General features: G+C 43.8%; 1 protein-coding gene across 3 annotated transcripts in view; it reads left to right on the top strand.

The window, feature by feature from the left end:
* MARCHF3 (membrane associated ring-CH-type finger 3) overlaps positions 1-17,443 on the top strand; it is a 339,317-nt gene that overhangs the window by 72,694 nt on the left and 249,180 nt on the right. For 2 of the 3 annotated variants that reach the window (XM_085632698.1, XM_085632697.1), the window contains exon 2: positions 2,705-2,777. The exons of the other annotated variant lie outside the window; for it this stretch is intronic. The gene's annotated coding sequence lies outside the window, so the exon portion shown is untranslated. The remainder of the gene's footprint in view (positions 1-2,704; positions 2,778-17,443) is intronic. 3 annotated transcript variants of the gene reach the window in all.

Raw genomic sequence — 17,443 nt, 5'->3', positions numbered from 1 at the left:
ACGCAGACATAAGTAGGGTGCAGACAAGCAAAGCCAGTGATCTCCATGGCCCCCGACAGCACACACACAACTTGTCAACCATTGAGCAGTGTAGGGCCAGCATATTGCTGTAGCAGCACCAGTCTCCACGTGTCCCGAAAGGGGTACTTAGTTCCCCAAGAGTGCTGCAACAAACTCACCATCTCAGCGCCGTAGGAAGTCAGAACTGTTTGCCCAAGGCACCTCACAGTGTCAGGGAAGAGCACCAGTAATATAGGCACAGCCCAATGTGGGTAGGACGTAGCAAGTCTGTCCCCTAGAGCCCCCACTTAGAGTCCAGATAGAAAAGGGGCCCCTCCATAGGGGTACTCACATCCTTCTTTACGAGGAGACTGTCCTCTAAAGCTGTGCTTCACCCAGGGGGTCTGTACCGCCGAGAATTTGGCCCGCTCTGTCAGTGGGGCCGCCATGGAGTTAGTTGCGGGTCGATTGCTAGATCACATCCTGCAGGGCTCCCAGTGCAGTCAGTGTCTCCAATGGGGCCCAAAGGCTCTCCCACTCGTGTGCTAGGAGAGTGGGGCAACCATCTTGGACCGCATAGTGAGTTGGCCTAGGTCTGGCCTCTCCACTCACCGGCCGTTCCAGTGCAGCAGCATGGCAGCCTGGGGACGTCTGTACAAGAAGTGCGAGATGCGTGTGGTGGCTGTAAGTTGCTGGGGATTTGCAAGCGGCGAGGAGCTTATGCTGTCCACGTCTCTGGCCATGGCGGCTAGTTCTGCCCCCGCTCTTGTGTATCTCTGTACTAACAGCTGTGCACATAACATAGGAGGGTGCATCAATTAATTCAGAGTTCCTTGATGTTACTTAATTCTGTGTGTCCTTTCCCTTCTGGATATTCATATATTCATCTTTACAACGTTTAATACTCTTCATATTGCACTTTTTAACCACCCTTGCACACTTCAAGTCACGTGTCTTTGATTTGCTTTACAAACTATAAAGTTGTGGTCTCAAGAATTGCACACGAGAGAACCTAAGCAATGAGGTGTACAATGCAAACACAATGTTCTATTTTTGTAATAGTTGGGCCTTTTCATGCTTAATTTATTTCTATCACACATTCAGACTGAGCTTTGGGGGTTATGCTACAGAGCAGCGTTATCTGTCCCTATCTTTCCTTCCTACTCCATGCGACCTCGTCACACTCTCTAAGGCCATAACATCTGATAACCTTTTATCCTAATTTCTGCCAGGCGTCACTGCCCTAAACTGGTATGGTTCAATGGGCATTTCCTGCTTCATATGAATCACTATGAACCTCCTCCTCTTGGCTAGATTGCAAATTCCACATACCTAGACGCTGAAGCACCTGGCTACGTTCAATCTTAATAGTGCATTAGTATGTGAAACATTTCCATAATCCACGGGTATTCACTCTTCACCTTACTACCACTGCATACCTTGCCAATTTCTTGTAACAGCATTGAAAAGGGTTGGCCCTTGAAGGTATCCTTGCGACACCTCAAGACTACTTTTCTCCTGTTTGTCACTGGTCATTTTTTTAAAGAGATAAACATCCTGGGATCGATACAGTACTGCTCGCCGATAATTGGAGTATATTCAACCTCCTACATTCCTCTCACACTAGCTAGAGCCCGGATGGCATATTTATAATGTCCCCATGTACATTGCACGAGCTACCCTACTAAAGCTAATCTCTATTGAATCTGGGCGCTCAGACACCCTTCCCTCATGCCACTTGACCCGTTCCCAGTCCTGTTTAGGTCGAGCCTGGGCAGAGCATGCGCTGCTCTGCGAGGCATGCTGTATTTCGGTAGGGACTTGAAGCTCCTTCCACTCTCCGCCCATATTTTTCATTAGCTTGTGTCATTGTACACTGTAAACTGTGGCTGTTCATCGGTCAATAGTCTTAGCAGTCCTTCCTTAGTACCGCCTTGTCTCATTTTGTAACCTCCCATGGCGACATCCCATGTTAGGTGTGTTGTTACTCTGTAAGCTTTAATTACAGCCTCCGAGCACTATTTTCCTCAAATAGCCTTGTCCTTCCTGCTGTTGCAGGCAGGACACGCTCACTCCTAATGCTTTTTAAAAAAAATTATAGCACAGGCGCTGGCATTTGCAATGCAATAGGTCTCGCATTTGCGAGAGTTTAAGCTATTGGCATCGTAAATGACAATGCCTTTTATTTTTCTGTTTTAAAAACGACACCTAAATAAAAGGCATTGTCATTTACAATGCCAATAGCTCAAACTCTGTAAATGCGAGACCAATTGCATTGCAAATGCTTGTTTAACGTTACTGTCTCTCACGAGTAGACAGAAGTACCGTCAATACTTCTGAACCATACCTCGCTAAACTATGGTGTATGTCCTCTAAATCCGTTACCTTCTCCTATGTTAGTCTTACTCGTTCAAACTTGATACTTCCTTCAATAAATGTACTTTAGTATATCTCCATTACACCATCTTTCAGATGTTGACTTACATCCTTACTTTCTGTTCTATTTCACAAATGTATTTGTACTATAATTCATCTTCTTCCCATAGCCCCCTCTTACACTTCCCCTTCTTTCATTGTAGAATCCCACCATTGCACTTTCTTCTTCACTTATATATGTAAAAAGCATGTATCGCCTCAGACGTAATGCTGGCTGCAGAGATGATCTGCATTATCTGTGACAGACTTATCTTTCATTTCTCTGTAGGTCTTCATGTAAGAAAGTTGCCATTGGAGAGGACGAGGGTGACTTATAGAAGTAACATTGGATCCTATTCAAGGTATGACTTGATATGTATAAGATGTTTAAAAGAGATGTGATAATCAGAAAGCTTTCTACTATTGAGAACAGAAAATTGATGAAATATTACATGAAAGACAGGCAGGTAACTGTTGTTGATGCTTTGGGCATATGTTAACCTGAGGTAGCCTGCATGTAGGTGGACGCGCTTTGAACTTAGCTTACCAAACCACCTGGTTTACAGATCAATTAATTAGCAGCTACTATGCAAATAGATTGGTGAATTCCATGCTGGCTCATACTTTTAATTATTGTGATTTATTCTGTCCCTTCGTTCCCTGGGTTCACATCTGTTGACTAGATGTGTCTGAAAGAGTTCAGTGTGGGGGAGAAATAGTTTTAGTGATTGCACATGGTCTCCGTCGAAAAAAATAAAGCTTACATCAAAACCCAGAGGGAGCAAGAGGGCTTTTGAAGGGCCATCAGTAAACCATTTCTATACACCAATAATACCATGAATACTGAGGCCCTTTGGTGACTTGGAAATCGTCTTGATAAGACTACTCTGTCTCTTGGGGAAAAAAAGATGCAAGCCCTTCACCCACACTAGGTGGCATGCTCCATCATGGGGACATTTCACTTGCAAACAGTGGATCTTCTGCCTTTTTAACGGTTGGTAGCGAGCATGAATTTGGTGTTGGTTCAGTATGAGGTATGCACATGACATCAGTGCTTGAGTAAGGGTGATGCAGTCTTTAAGATGATCCGTGTCTTTGCTAGTCGAGATTTTCAGAGAAATGTGCATTGGCTGAATAGTAGATCTTGGTTGCCCAATTGGACTCCAAGAGGCCCTATGTACTGGTTGAAGACCACAAGAAGGAGGACAGATCCTTGGGCTACTTTGTTGCGACTTGGAGGCACTCATCTGGACACGTTGATGGTGACTGGAGAGTAGGCGTATAATGTTGATGGTTCATAGTATAGAAGGCAACCAAGAGATCAAGCTAGAGCAGGAAGTGGGCACAATTTTGTGTAAATGGAAGGGCATTATCTACATCCTAGATTGTTCCTAACTTATTACTGCACTATGGATTGAAACCTGATCCTTAGACCTGCTTGTCGGACTGAATTGGTATTATTGTGGTCTTGTAGTTGTTCATTGACTGCTTTCTCAATTACCATTTTGAGACATGGTAGGTGTATTATTAAATAGTAGTTAATTAGATCCTTAGCTCAAAATGTGCTTCTTTTCTGTAATGGGTGGGACCTGTCCAGGTTTTAAAGTGTGAAGACATTTTTTTATTCTATCGATCTGTTCTCCAAAGAGAGATATTGTATGATGAATGGGAAAATGCCATCTTTGTTGGTCGTGGGTTTGAGGGTGTTGGGGAAGTGAGCATGTGGTGAGAGTGTGAGTATTTGGAAGTAGGTCCATTTCCTTATGTTGTGCAGAAGGCGGGAGTGGTGACGGGAGCTTGCATGATGTCTTATCGGTGAGGAAAAGAGTGATGGTGTTAGGGTTTATTTGAGGCAACGGGGAGAAATAAGACTGATGAGATGCCTGGTAGTTTTGAAGACTGCTCTGCTTTTGTTAGAAGCAACTACGATAGGACATGCTCAAAAGCAAATGGGCATGGTATTCAGAGCATCGTAGCAATCATGGGATACATAGTTCCAATGAGGTGGCCTTAGGTAGTCTCCTGAGGTTCAGAAACAAAGCTGACAGTTTGTGATTTTGGGGCGGAGGGGACTAAGGAAGAGATGCCCTTGTGCCTCGTCTTTTCCTTTCTCGCCTTGGTGATCGTCAGTTTCCTGTAGTGTGTGCTGAGAATCGAACTGGTGCGACTTCCAGGAAGGTTAGGTAAATTATTTTACTATAAATGACTGTAGATTATGCGTAAAACTTGCTTTGTTGTGTGCCAGAAAGGAAAGCTTGTGGTGATCCTAGAGTGTATGGGTGATGTGGTCTTGCATTGATTGTTTATTCTCCGTAACAGCTGTCTGTAAAATGGCTTTTAGAGGTGCGTTTTTGGACATTTGTGAGACCGCCGTACATCAGGGCATTGGCCCAGTCGATGTGCAGAGGATAAATGCTTGAATGGTGGATCAGAAGGTGTGGGCACGGAGAAAAGCTTTACTCCTGCTCTCTGAGAGCTCATACCTATAACCAGTTTCCTGTATGTGACCTTTGAATGAGGTCAATATAGAAACCAAAGACCTTGACAGTAGAGCTGAGGGGAATATGTCACGTTTTATGGAGTTTAGCAAGTATGCCATCTTTGGATGACATTTTATTGTGATTCAAAATTAAATCAATCATGGACATATTCAGTCGCAAGCACTGGATGACATGGTCGTGTGTCATACATTTGTTTTCAGGATTCTTAAAATCTGCATTGCCCCCATAAATCATCGCTTAATGCTGCAGCTCACATAATGTCATGGAGTAAACAATTGACCACATAAACCAGGTTATTAATTCTCTGTCATAGCTTTCCTTTGAAGGCAACTGTGTATATATATATATATATATGTTACCTTGTCTAGTTCACAAACTCTTACATTCTTTAACTATCCTCACAACCTGGCAAATAAACTGAATATTTGAGAGGACCTCAGTCATTTAGTAGGTCTGACATGCTTATCCCTTAGACCACAGTTTAAAAAAACACAAAACAACTAGCCATGAACTAATATTTTTGAGAAAGTTCACCCAAAGTCTGAAACTCCATCCACCTCCCCCCCCCCTCCCTCACCCTACTCCTTTAAAAGATACAGTTGAAGCAAATGTTTTTAAGTCTACAAAGTTCATGCTCGTCCCTGGGGCTTCGCATCAGTGGTACCTAGCTCTGATCTGCATTGGGTCTCAGACTGTTTGTTTCCTTATCCCAATCTACCAAGACGACTTCCTACAAATGACTGTCTGTATTGTGACCTAACACAATGTATACATCCTTTCTCTTATAGGTTGACTGTACTGTGTGTGTTTGAGTCCATGTTTTGTAGGATGATAGGACCAGAGAAGCTCTCTATTACAACTTGACTAGCAACTTCGTCGCTTTGCACCTAATGTTTCACTCTATAGGATCGTTTGGCTTAATTCAAAAAATTTAAATAAATAAGTAGTATTGAGGTCACTACCAGGACAATCATTCAATAGGACCCCTTGGGCTCCAAGTACTGATTGAAAAACAATGTTGTTGGAACCGATCTTGGGAGACCTCATGGTTGAACAGGAGAAGAGAGAATTTGTCTGAGTTCTTTTGAATGCCTTGTTGTCTGAACATCTTGTCTTTTTTGCAAGAGAATAGGTGAGTACTGTAATGTAGAGTGCTTATATGTGTGGATAGAGTGATGAGTAGACCTAATGGTCAATGACGTGGAGGTCGCTGAGAGGTTGAGGAAGATAAGGAGGTCATGATTACCTTAGTCTGTGAAACACAGGGTTTCACCAATGATCTGGAATGTCACTGTTGGGTGCAACAGGGTACACATTGTTAAACCTACAGGTGGTTGTTTTGAAGAACCCTAGCACTTTGAAAGGCCGCACTGAGGAAGAGGAGGCAGGTGAATGAGTGATGCGTGTTGAGATAATCAGGGTCTATATCGGGTAGTTTGATCGAAGAGAATGTGACTGGCTTTTACAGAGGAGCAGAAGATGCGGATTAAGAGGGAGTTGTTGAAGGGTTTAAGCAGTATTGGTGGGAAGATGTTGTCACTGTATGATGAAGCTTTATAGGAATGATGACCAGATCAGGGGAGTTGAGGGGTTGGAATCTGCAACATGGGGGAAATCCTGGAAGGCCAGTTTTTCTCTAACTTGTGATGTGTGTTTGGAGGGACTGCAGTTTTGGAAGTACCTAGGGGTACTGGAGTTTGGTCTTTCTCGCTGAAGTGTGTGAGGAATGGATGTCAGTGAAGAGTTGAAAGGGACAATTTTGGTGTTATTAACAGTTGAAGATGGGTGTAAGTAATTCTGGCCAGTTGGGGCGCTTTTATGAGGACGTGCGTTAATGTGCAAATGATGGGTGTGGTATAATGTGTAATTAATGAAGGGGAATTGGAGGTGTATGTTTGTAAGAGTAGAGCAAAGTAGTCCCTCCAGTGGAGGATGAGGGTAAAAGCGGGGGAAGGAGGTTGAGAGTAAATGAGGGGTAGCTGACATATAGAAGTCTATTTTGTGTGATATGTGATAGAATGTGAATACCAAGAAACGAAGCTGTGGTAGGAAGAGTGGGACAGGACAGAGTGTGCCATGGCTTTGGTGTTCAGTGAATTAGGGAGTCTAAAGCCACCATGATAGGTGTTGGATATGGATTTAAAGGATATGCAGGAGAAATAGTCAATGACATTTATATTGTATTCAGGGGCAGTAGATGAGGTAGAATGGGGCTTGGTGTTTGTGTGATAGAGAGTCTAAAGCCTGCAGAAAGGAATCCAGATAAAGGTGGGATGGGAGAAGCGGTAGAGTTAGAGGTGTAGATTTGTGAATGGTGGGCAGACCACTGTTGGTTTTGTGGAGTGTATTTTTGTGTCTCATAAGGATAACGTAGCAATTCTGAATGAGATTGTCTAAGATGCGGATGCAGTGCGGGGCAGGGTAGAGGTCTCATTGATAAAAAGCGTATCTCAGTTGTTTTGTGTGCAGAGGTTGCTGATGTTAGATGCATGTTTTTTGGCCTATTGAAGGTTTGTAAACCGGAATGAGAATTGAACAGATATGAGTGTGGGTGGTGAGGGTTGATATGGAAGCCGGGTCTGGTGGCTTAGTGGACTAATGCGTGCACTGTAGGGGCCTGTGTTTGACCTCATGGTCACAGGTTCAAATTCCGGCGGGTCCACACAGCCTTTCATCCTTCTGAAGTCGATAACATTTTTGCATCAATGAGTTGAGTAATGTTAGAACTGGGAGTCTCTAGTTGGCAGAGGTAGGTAACTTTTACCAAATAGGGATCCTTGCTTCTAGTCCGGGTAAGGGGGTACACTCCTAAAATAACCCCTTCTCACCCCCTTGGTAGCTTGGCACAAGCAGACAGGCTTATCTCCGAGGCAGTGTGTAAATTGTGAACACATACAGTAATCCAGTGACAACACTACAGATGGACACCACACAGGTTTTTATATAAAAAATAAGTATTCTTTATATAGACTAATCGCAAAACCACAAACGACAAAAATCCACAATACTGTACTTTAAAAATGGTAGAAATAGCTTAGTTCTCTTAAGATGATAAATGCGACACTTCAAGTTCAATGTACCTTTGGATGTGTAACGCTATTCAACGAAAGTGTTGCAGGGAAGGTGATGCGTCGGTGCCTTACACGCAAGAACGGTGATGCTTCGGTTCCCTACTGCTGCATAGGGGACGGTGATAGGTCGGTTCTTCTCTGCATGGGGAGGTGATGCGTCGGTTTCTTACTGCGCTTCCGTGGCGGTGCGACCCGCAACACCGTGATGCGATGAAGATCTGGTGCAATGAAAAAGAATGGCGTCTTCTTGATGCGACAACGATGCGTGCACGCCCGACAGCGACTCAACGAATGTTCTGAGCCGCGACAGGCCCTGCGACACGCTTCTCTGGTGATGCGATGGCGTCTGCTGCGACGGCGACACTCTTCTCCAGGAATGCGGGGCACCTCAGGGATGCGATGCGACAGCACGCTTTCTCAGCGATGCGACGACAGCAATTACAGCAGCGACACTCTTCTCCGGTGATACGACGATGTCTGCTGCGACGGCGACACTCTTCGCCGGTGATGCGAGGTGTCTGCTGCGACGGTGACACTTCTCAGGGGATGCAACGGCTGAGGCGGCGACACGCTTCTTCATCTTGAGTCGCGCTTCCAGCTCCCAGCGACACACAGTCTCTCAGAAGGCCCAGCTCAACAGCAGGCACTTCAATTCCCAGCAAGGGAAGGCAGGGGAGCTGGTTGGTGAAGTCTGTTGTCCCTGAGACTTCAGCAGGAGGCACACTCTATCTCAAGCCCTTGGAGATCCTTTACAAGTTGATTTGAAAAGCACAAAGTTCCTTTCTCCCTTTATTTGGCAGTCAGGCAACCCCTGCAAGCCAATCCCCCAAACAGCACTCCGCTTAGGGATAGTCTCTTCCTCAGTTTCTCTGGTCCCTCAGCAAAGGTTCTTCTTGTTTCCCAAAGTGATCCCAAGTTCTGGGGTCGGGGTCCCCCCTTTTATACTCCTATTCTCTTTGTTTTCTGAAGGCAGAGAGGCCTTTGCCTAGTCAAAACCAGTTCTGGTCAGTCCTGGAGCACTTTGTTTACATGACTCCTTCTTTCCTTTCACCGTGTAGGCCAGGGACATCAGACGCACCACAGGTGGTGGAGCCAGCATTGTGGAGGGAAGGCCCAGCCCTATTCAGGTCCCAGGTGCAACTCCTCCCACCCATCTACATGCAGATCTCTCCCTTCAGCCCTGTGCTGAATAACCCTGTCACTCAAACTCCAGACAAGGAATACACAACCTAGCAGAGGCAGGCTTGGATAGTTAAGCAAGAAAATACCTACTTTCTAAAAGTGGTATTTTCAAACCCAGAATGTTAAAACCAACTTCACTAAAAGATGTATTTTATCATTCTGAGTTCAGGCATACTAAACTCGAATTTCTACCATGTTCCCTGAGTCAGTTAGGATTATAAAATGTTATAATCAAACTGCCCATTCTGGCCTATGGGATATAGGTAGCCTTGCAATCGTGAAAAACGAAAATGGCTGTTATTCACTATCCGGGCATGCCACATACACCTGGGCATGTCCTATCTTATACTTACAATTCACCCTGCCCTTGGGCCTACCATAGGGGTGTCTGATATAAAGAAAAGGGAAGGTTTAGGGACTGGCAAGTGGGTGCACTTGGCCCGTCAACATGGCAGTCCCTGACTACACATAGGCTCTGCAATGGCAGGCCTTAGACACACTTTACAGGCTGCTTCTGTGGGTGGCATAACCAGTGCTGCAAGCCCACCAGCAGCATTTGATTTACAAGCCCTGGGCACACTCCGTGCACTGTACTAGGGTCTGACAAGTAAACCAAATCAGCCAATCATGGAGTCACTAATCCATACATCAATTTTACCACAGGGAACACTTTTGCTGCGGCACTGAATAGCAGCGGTACAGTGCCCAAAGCATGTAACACCAGCAAAAACACATGAGGCAAGAGCAAAAAATGAGGGAGACCCACGCCAATTGTGCCAGGTCTAACAGGTAACAATAAACATCTGTTATTCAGTGCCAAGATACCCTTCTGGGTGATTGTGTGCTTTACAAATACACGTTATGATATGTTTGTTAGGTTAAAGGGAAGACCATTTGCATGATGTCACTGTGGCATTGTCATTGGGCAGAGTACGGCTGGTGATGTGATGCATGGGATTGCTTAGCTAAATGGGGACAAATGGGAGTCATCATTCATCACTCTTTGCTGTGTCTGACTGAGTTTCGCTAGTGGTTCCCTGGGATGGAAACCCTTTCAGCTGTAGACAGTGGGTGCGAGGCAACATATAGCTTCCTATTGGCCAGATGTCCAGGGCAAGGTTGCTCCAAGTTTGAGGAGTACAGAGACCTTTCTACAGTCAAATGGAAGTACACAAATGCTGCAATTTCTTAGTGAGATGACCTTGTTATTTCAAAGAAAAATGTGCAAGTGGCAAGTTTTATGCACATTTCCGAATCCATTTTTGCATTCATAAATGTAAAGTTATTTGATCATGTGGTATACTGCTGCTCGGTCATGCCAGATGAGATGCCCCTTGTTCTCAGCCTATACAGAGGCCTTCCCTTTTCGATATTTTGAAACAAATCGTGTTTTGTGCCTGCTGAGATGATCTGATCTCTTTGGGGCTTGTGATTGGATTGAATTGGTTCGCTGGTGTGTTTGATGTTCAGTTTGAGGGAGATTAAAGAATGACTCTTTTGAGACCCGCCTTGAGACCCATTCCGGATGAGTAGTGCGCTATCTAAGCCCATGATTGATTGATTTACTCTTTCGTAGTCTTGTTGGAGGAATCTTTTGGGCAGTTGTTGGAGTGGTGAATGTATAAGTTGGAGACAAAGTCTGTCTTTTCCTAAATCATTTTCTGGAACTGAGAGGCCTTAAGGTTGGGTAGAAGATGATCATCTCCTTGGCAAGGTAAGGAGCAGTGGAAAGTAATAAGTATAAGTACTGGAAAGTGGTTGTAGAAAACATGAGCAGAAGAGCTTGTGAATGAAGGCGAGGCCTCCACCAGGAAAATGTAAGCGACCACAGAATTAATTTGCTTCAAGCCTTGCATTGAGAGTGTGGTGTGTGCAGGTGATAGCCTTGTGTGAGCTTGTGAGTTTGGGGACTAACTATGCAGCATGGAGTGAGCCACATGATGGTAAAGTGTGGCACGCGTGAGTTCTGACTTTTGGAACTTTTAAGCCTTAACGTGGACAAACAGGAGTTGCTGACAAATGTTGCACTTGAGTTCTTATGCCCCTTCCTTCAGATGCCCGCACAGGGCCTGAGGCCTCTGAAAGCAAGTATTGGCAAAGCTAATACATTTGGCTCTAGTGTGCCAACGTATATAACCACAGGCAATCAAATATGCTACGTTTCAATCGCAAATGCAACTTATCACAATAAAGCTTTCTACTGCCTTTCCAATGATAGAGTAACTGGCAAAAATAGGTTGTTTCTGTAGAAAATGCCTATTGAAGATAAAGAGATGAATGTGGCAAACTGCCTGATGAATGAGTACCCTTATGAGATGCAAAATTGTCCCTCAAATATACCAGTGGAAGCCTGGAAGGTGGAATGATGGAAGGAATAGTCAATAGCATAAGTTGAGGGGGTAATGCTCCCCTGGGAGGAGCCGAAGCAAACACTATGTATATTTGAAAGAATTGATAACAATACGTTGTGTAGACAGTTTCGCAGTTAAATACAAAGGCATGAATAGGTCACGTGATGTGAAACATATGACCGAAGACTGATCCAACTCTGCAGGAAGGAGATTCCTCCACCTTCTACTGAGAACCACTGGAGAAATGCATGAGCTCCTCGCATATATCGATGTAGATACTGCAGAAACGACTTACCCGAACGAGATCTTCTTCTTAGTTTGCAGTTCGGCATTTGATGGATATGGCTTTGCTTGTCTTTTAAACTCACTACTGATTCCTTAGTATTCAACACTAAGCTGCCTTCTTGTGGCACTGAGTTTTCACTGTTTCATGTGATGAAGGTGTATTTTACCCGCACTTTGGGCACTACAGCTTTACTGGTCTGCCTCTCAAGAGCCTAATGGTAATTCTTAGATGTACTGTCTATTCCTCAAGTGGTGAAACTAGCTGAGATCATTGAATTGTGAGTTTTCATTCTTTGGCAACTCTGACTTGTATTGTCCCATGTGTGAATCCAGCTTAAATCAATTGCAATTTGCTTACACTGAATCCATTTGCTAGAATGTTTTTTTTATACATTGCTTCTTTGAAATCGTTAGTGGTGTCTATTGATTTTAGGTCCAGCCTTGCAGGTTGTATGGTGTTTAGAGTTCTGTTTTTATGTTTTCTAACTGGGTGTTTTCAATGGCCTTGTTATGTGTTTGCACATATTGATAGGCCTTCTAACAAAGGGACGAGAACGCATTTGGAGAAGTTCTTGTTCTCCTCCTAAAAACATTACAAGCGCAAATAGTGCTGGCGATTATACAGCAGAGGCCAGCATCAAAGACGTTTTCCGGCACGGGCAAAGTGGGCAATTGCCCAGGGCCCCACTTTCTAAGGGCCCCCTAGGAATTGATCTTTATTTCTCTATCTATCTTACTCTCCCTCCCTCTCTCTGTCAGCCTCTACCTCTCATTTGGTCTCTCTTTACCCACGGTCTTCGCAAGGATTTTTGGAGTCCTTGGCAAGACCTATTGCAGCTGTTTTTGTGTGACGTAGTTTCTTGAAATTTGAGGTTTAATTCAATATTGTTGAATTAGCAGAAATTGGGAAATAAAATTCATATTTGTTCTAAACCGGGGGCCACAAAATGTGTCTTGCCCAGGGCCCCCAAAATCCTTAAGATGACAGTGGTTGTTATTTCGGTTTTGTCTGCTACACATCCGCTCTGTACTCTTCACTAGCTTCCCAATTACTCAACGGGTGGTTGCTTGACAATTACCAGACGCGTGCTATACTTTTAAACTATGTTGGCATCTAATCTAGTTTTTCAGTTGAGCAATCCGACCAAGTTGGGTGTAAGATGTGCACTGCTCTGCCAGGTCTGACGTCTACCCAGTTGTAGTTGTTGTTTGGGGATGAGTCATGTAATGCTTAAGATTAAGGTAAGGCGGCTGTGGTAGTAAATAAACTCTGGTTATGTCGACATAGCAACAAAGTAGCCAGCTGCATCGAAGGTTTATCCCCTGAAGAGTGTGCTTGCGCACTGGCTGTGCTATGACGCTGTCGACGTACTAACCTTGAGCAGTTTACACGCGAGACCTCGATGTGAGCGGAGTGTGCGAAGGAACAGACGTGCATGCTGGCCGAAGTATCTTACTTTGTTACTCCGTTGCTGCTGCTTCATATTCTGGTGTAATGCTGTGCTTAAATTGTGCCTGTGATGGTTATCGGCTATTATTTTTAGGGGCCAAGGTTTGTTTTTATCCTTTGACGCAAGGAAAGTGAGAAAAAGGCACACAAGATAAAAAGAAGGAAGAAAAAAATCGAAAAACAGTGACAAAAGAAGAAGAAAGCAGGGATGAAAAAGAACGTGAGAACGTGACCAAGAGAATGCAAGTGTATGGTGGTGGAAGACAGGCCTCAAGAATAGGCAGCCTTGCTATATGGCTACCCCAGCGTTCATCAGCACTGGAAGTGGACTCCGAAGGAAATCTTTGGGACCTGTGCTTACATAAATTAAGCACAGGTATGATGTAAATCGACGCTGTAAGACAAAGTGCGCTGCTGCTCTCTTCAGCTGTGCCATCTCTCATCTTTTGCAGTAGACACAAGGGTCCCTTAGTTCAAGAAAATGCCTGAATGGCTCGAGTGCCCAATAGATTTGAACCAAAAAACCTGAGGCGGGGTCCGCAGAGGGCCCCGCTCACAGAAAGGGGTATGAGCACTTGAATGTATAGGAAGGCGGGTGCGCTTTTCCTACTTAGACCAAAAACAAAATGAGTCTCTCCTGATTTAGCAGAGATTTGCATCACAAAGGACACCCACCAATACAGAAAAAAATATGTTTTCTTTTGTTAGACCCTCACCCACTTTCGTAGTGGCAAGGTTCATCATCAAGTCTCATCCTGGTCTCTAAAAGGCAAAGAGGTTTGTTGGTCGTCTTCCTTAGTGTGGATCACTATTGTGCCACCTTTGTCTGTTTTATAATTCGATGCGTCTTCCTGCATAGAGATTCCAGGGCGCATCTCTACTTCCTAGTCCGATTCTGGTACCCCATCCTCTTTGTCTCCAAAATATCCACATCTTTAATAACCGCTTCAACCGTTAATAAAGGGATACCGCAGTTGGTTTGAGGTATTTTATCTTCTTGGGGACCCTGGCTGTGAAAAATATTCAAATTGCTCCCTGAAATATGGCTGAGCCCATTCTGGTTCTTAGGGACCAGGCTGAACCCTGATAATGACGCATGCCACTACTAGAGTGGTTGAGGGTCTAGCAAAAGAAAACATTTTTTTTTCGGTATTGGCAGGGTGTCTATTGTGAGGTAAGTATCTGCAAAGGCAGGGGATACGCCGTGTTTTTTTGTCTAAGTGGGGAAAGCGCATCCCCTTCCTATACATTCAAGTTCTCTCATCCCTTTCTGAGAGCATGTTTAGTGTTTTTAGTTTTTTTTTTTGGCTCTGGTGCTCCCCAGGGACCACATTTATGTCCCAATGGATTAGGAAGGCCACATGTTTGCCACACTCTTTTCGATCTAAAGGACTTCCCTCTTTAGCCTTCTTCCATCTGGGTTTTGGTTGCAGATGTAATGTTTTTTTAATTGGGTAAATGTTGTCTTCACCCAAGAGAATACATGGAGCGCCCCATGTAAAATTCCATTGACCTCCAACTCTGCAGTATTGGGGACACCTTTTTCCAACCAGGGATGATCATGAATGGATAGGTTGTCAGTAATAATACCGCGAACACTAGAGTGATAGCGGTTAATTCCTGAATGCAAACATTATTGGCTTTACTCTTTGTTTTTCACAGTAAATATTCTCATACATCACTGGTGACCGATTTGCCTAGCTGAAGGATGAATTCCGTCCACTGGTTAGTCCATCACCTATGTCTAACATTTTAAGGTCTCACCTAAAGGCAGATTTTAGTAGTTTGAAAGGCCTATTGCAGACCATACCAAAACTTACAGTGACTATTGTGCTGGCCCATTGCTTTGCATTCTTTTCCCTCTTATTTGACTAGACAGGCTTGGTGTTTGGCAACCATGATATTCAAGAGTGGTGGCAGCAGCTTGTGGCCTCTGCTATTATTATTTTATTGTAATGTATTTATTTATGTATTTGTTTGCTTAAGCACTGACTGAGTGTAGAGTAGATATGGCAATCCTACTAATTTACTAATTAACAAGTGATAAGCAGTGACAGCAGTCTTATCAGCCACATCCAGCGGCATTGTTGGATGTGCATGCTTCTCCTGGCAGCACATTCCTAATTTTACCACTATGGCTACAGAGAGAAGTTTGCGCTCTAATTCTATATTAAAACAGAGCTCTGGTTTAATAGTACAAGTGACTGCAAAGAGGCCTGGCTGAGCTCATCACATGTAAAGGGCATGTTGTGTCTGGTGCTCGGCAGGCGCGCGTGGCTCATTCTTCACTTGCCAAGGCGCCTGGCTTCAAAGGATTGCATCTTGGACAGGCAGTGGGCAGGGTCCTTGGAGGCATGCCGAGGTATCCACAGGATAGTCTGTCTGCTCCAGTGCCTGTTCCACCTACCAGCCCTCACTTGTGCTGTTGTAGTGCATTTCACTGTAAAGGTGCCAAAATGCCAAATAGGCCTGAATGTAAAAAGGAAGGCGAGAAGTTGAAAAATGAAAAAATCTGTTCTTTTTATTTAAATGTTCTATGTTTTTTAGATGCCTGATATACAATCAGTCACCTACCAGGGCATTTCTTTGCATTGCGCTCCAACCAGACTAATTGTCGCAATGAGGCACAGACTGCCTATCTCATGTGCGAATGTCGTGCACCGCATTGTGACAGCAGGCCTCCATCCCAGCATATGTAGTGTGCTGAAATTGGGACCCTGCTCCTTAAATTGACAGAAGTGACAATGCCAAAAAAAGGTGTCAGTGTAAATATGACACTGGGAAGAGCTTGCAACTTTCCACCGCTGTGGCTTCTACGGATGTCCCAGTCTGCATAAGTGGGGTGTGAGTAGTTAAATGGCCTACAATTTACGGTCATAGTTGTAAGTTTGCCTTACAGTTACCGCCTTCCCTCTGCAGTTCATAATTTCAAGGTTTGCAACCTCACAAGCAGTCGTAAAGTATACGTGCCTATCATTATTCGTGGCAAGATGAGAGCACACCCATCTCCTTCATTTGCAAGGATTCGCAGTGTATGCATTGCGATTCGCAACAATGCCAACAAGTTGCAAAGCAATTTTGTCCAGTGAAAGTTGGGACTTTTGATTCACAAAAACAGCTGCTTTTGCTTGCAAATGCTTTAGTGTTTTGTTGATCTGGCCCAAAATGATTAGATTTGTGTTTCTCGCAAGCAGCGCTAGAATTGAAAGAAATTTACCTCAGGAACCCATAAATTGGAGATGTGGCAAAGGAAAGAAGGTGGGGTGGCGCAAGGCGGAGCTTGAAAAGCAGAGTCTGACAGTCAACTTGTACATTAAACTTTTTTTTTAATTCTTCTGCAAAGAACTTGGCAACAAGGATATATGTGACAGTAAATCTGTTCTAGACTACTTCATTGGTTACAAAGAGGATGCATTTTAAAATATCTTACAGGCTTAAAACACCTTCTGCAGTATCATGTATGCCCAATAAATTTGAGGGGATTATAATAGTGGTAAGATACCTCTAGAGGTTAACACAGTTGTGGGAGAGTTCTGTGTTTTGTCCAGTCACAGTGGGTTAATGAGCCAGCTGCAAAGCACATTGTGTAACATGCAGATCATAGATTTCTTTTTTTATTTAGATAAAGTAAGTGGGCTACTGCTTTTGGCACTGAGATAATGTAATTCTTTCTAGTTAATAAGGTGCAAGCTTTCAAATATATAGCACAGTGCTCTGTTTACCAGCATCAAGTAACTGCATGCAAACTAAGTCATGGGTTTAGATCATTATTGTTTTTCCCCCAATTTGTTGCTATTCTATGATTGCAAAGAATAGTTCCTTTCGGAAGTAAATAAAGTCTTAGTAAGAAAGTCACAATTGGTGCATTAGGTTTTATATCCTGACTTTGTGTTTTCCTTGACCGTTCACTTTTAACATATGTCTACGAGTATGGGTGATATGCGATTCCTACACCATTCCTACACCGTATAAGTTCTAAACCTCATTGTCTTATGTAACATTTCCTGTACATTGATTTACACATGTAGGATTTGTTGTGCCTCTGTGTGTGATATAAAGTTCTCTGACATTCTACGCTGGGATGAGTAGCGCTATAAAATAATTAAATAAACAAATTAGGTGTTATTTACATCAGTATTTGTGTAATCACTCATACAGACCGATACATCTTGCATTCTTATAGTGCAA

The sequence above is a fragment of the Triturus cristatus genome, chromosome 2_1 (assembly GCF_964204655.1).
Source record: "Triturus cristatus chromosome 2_1, aTriCri1.1, whole genome shotgun sequence".
NCBI lineage: Eukaryota > Metazoa > Chordata > Amphibia > Caudata > Salamandridae > Triturus > Triturus cristatus.
Note: the sequence above shows the minus strand (reverse complement) of the source record. Positions and strands in the feature narration are given on the sequence as shown.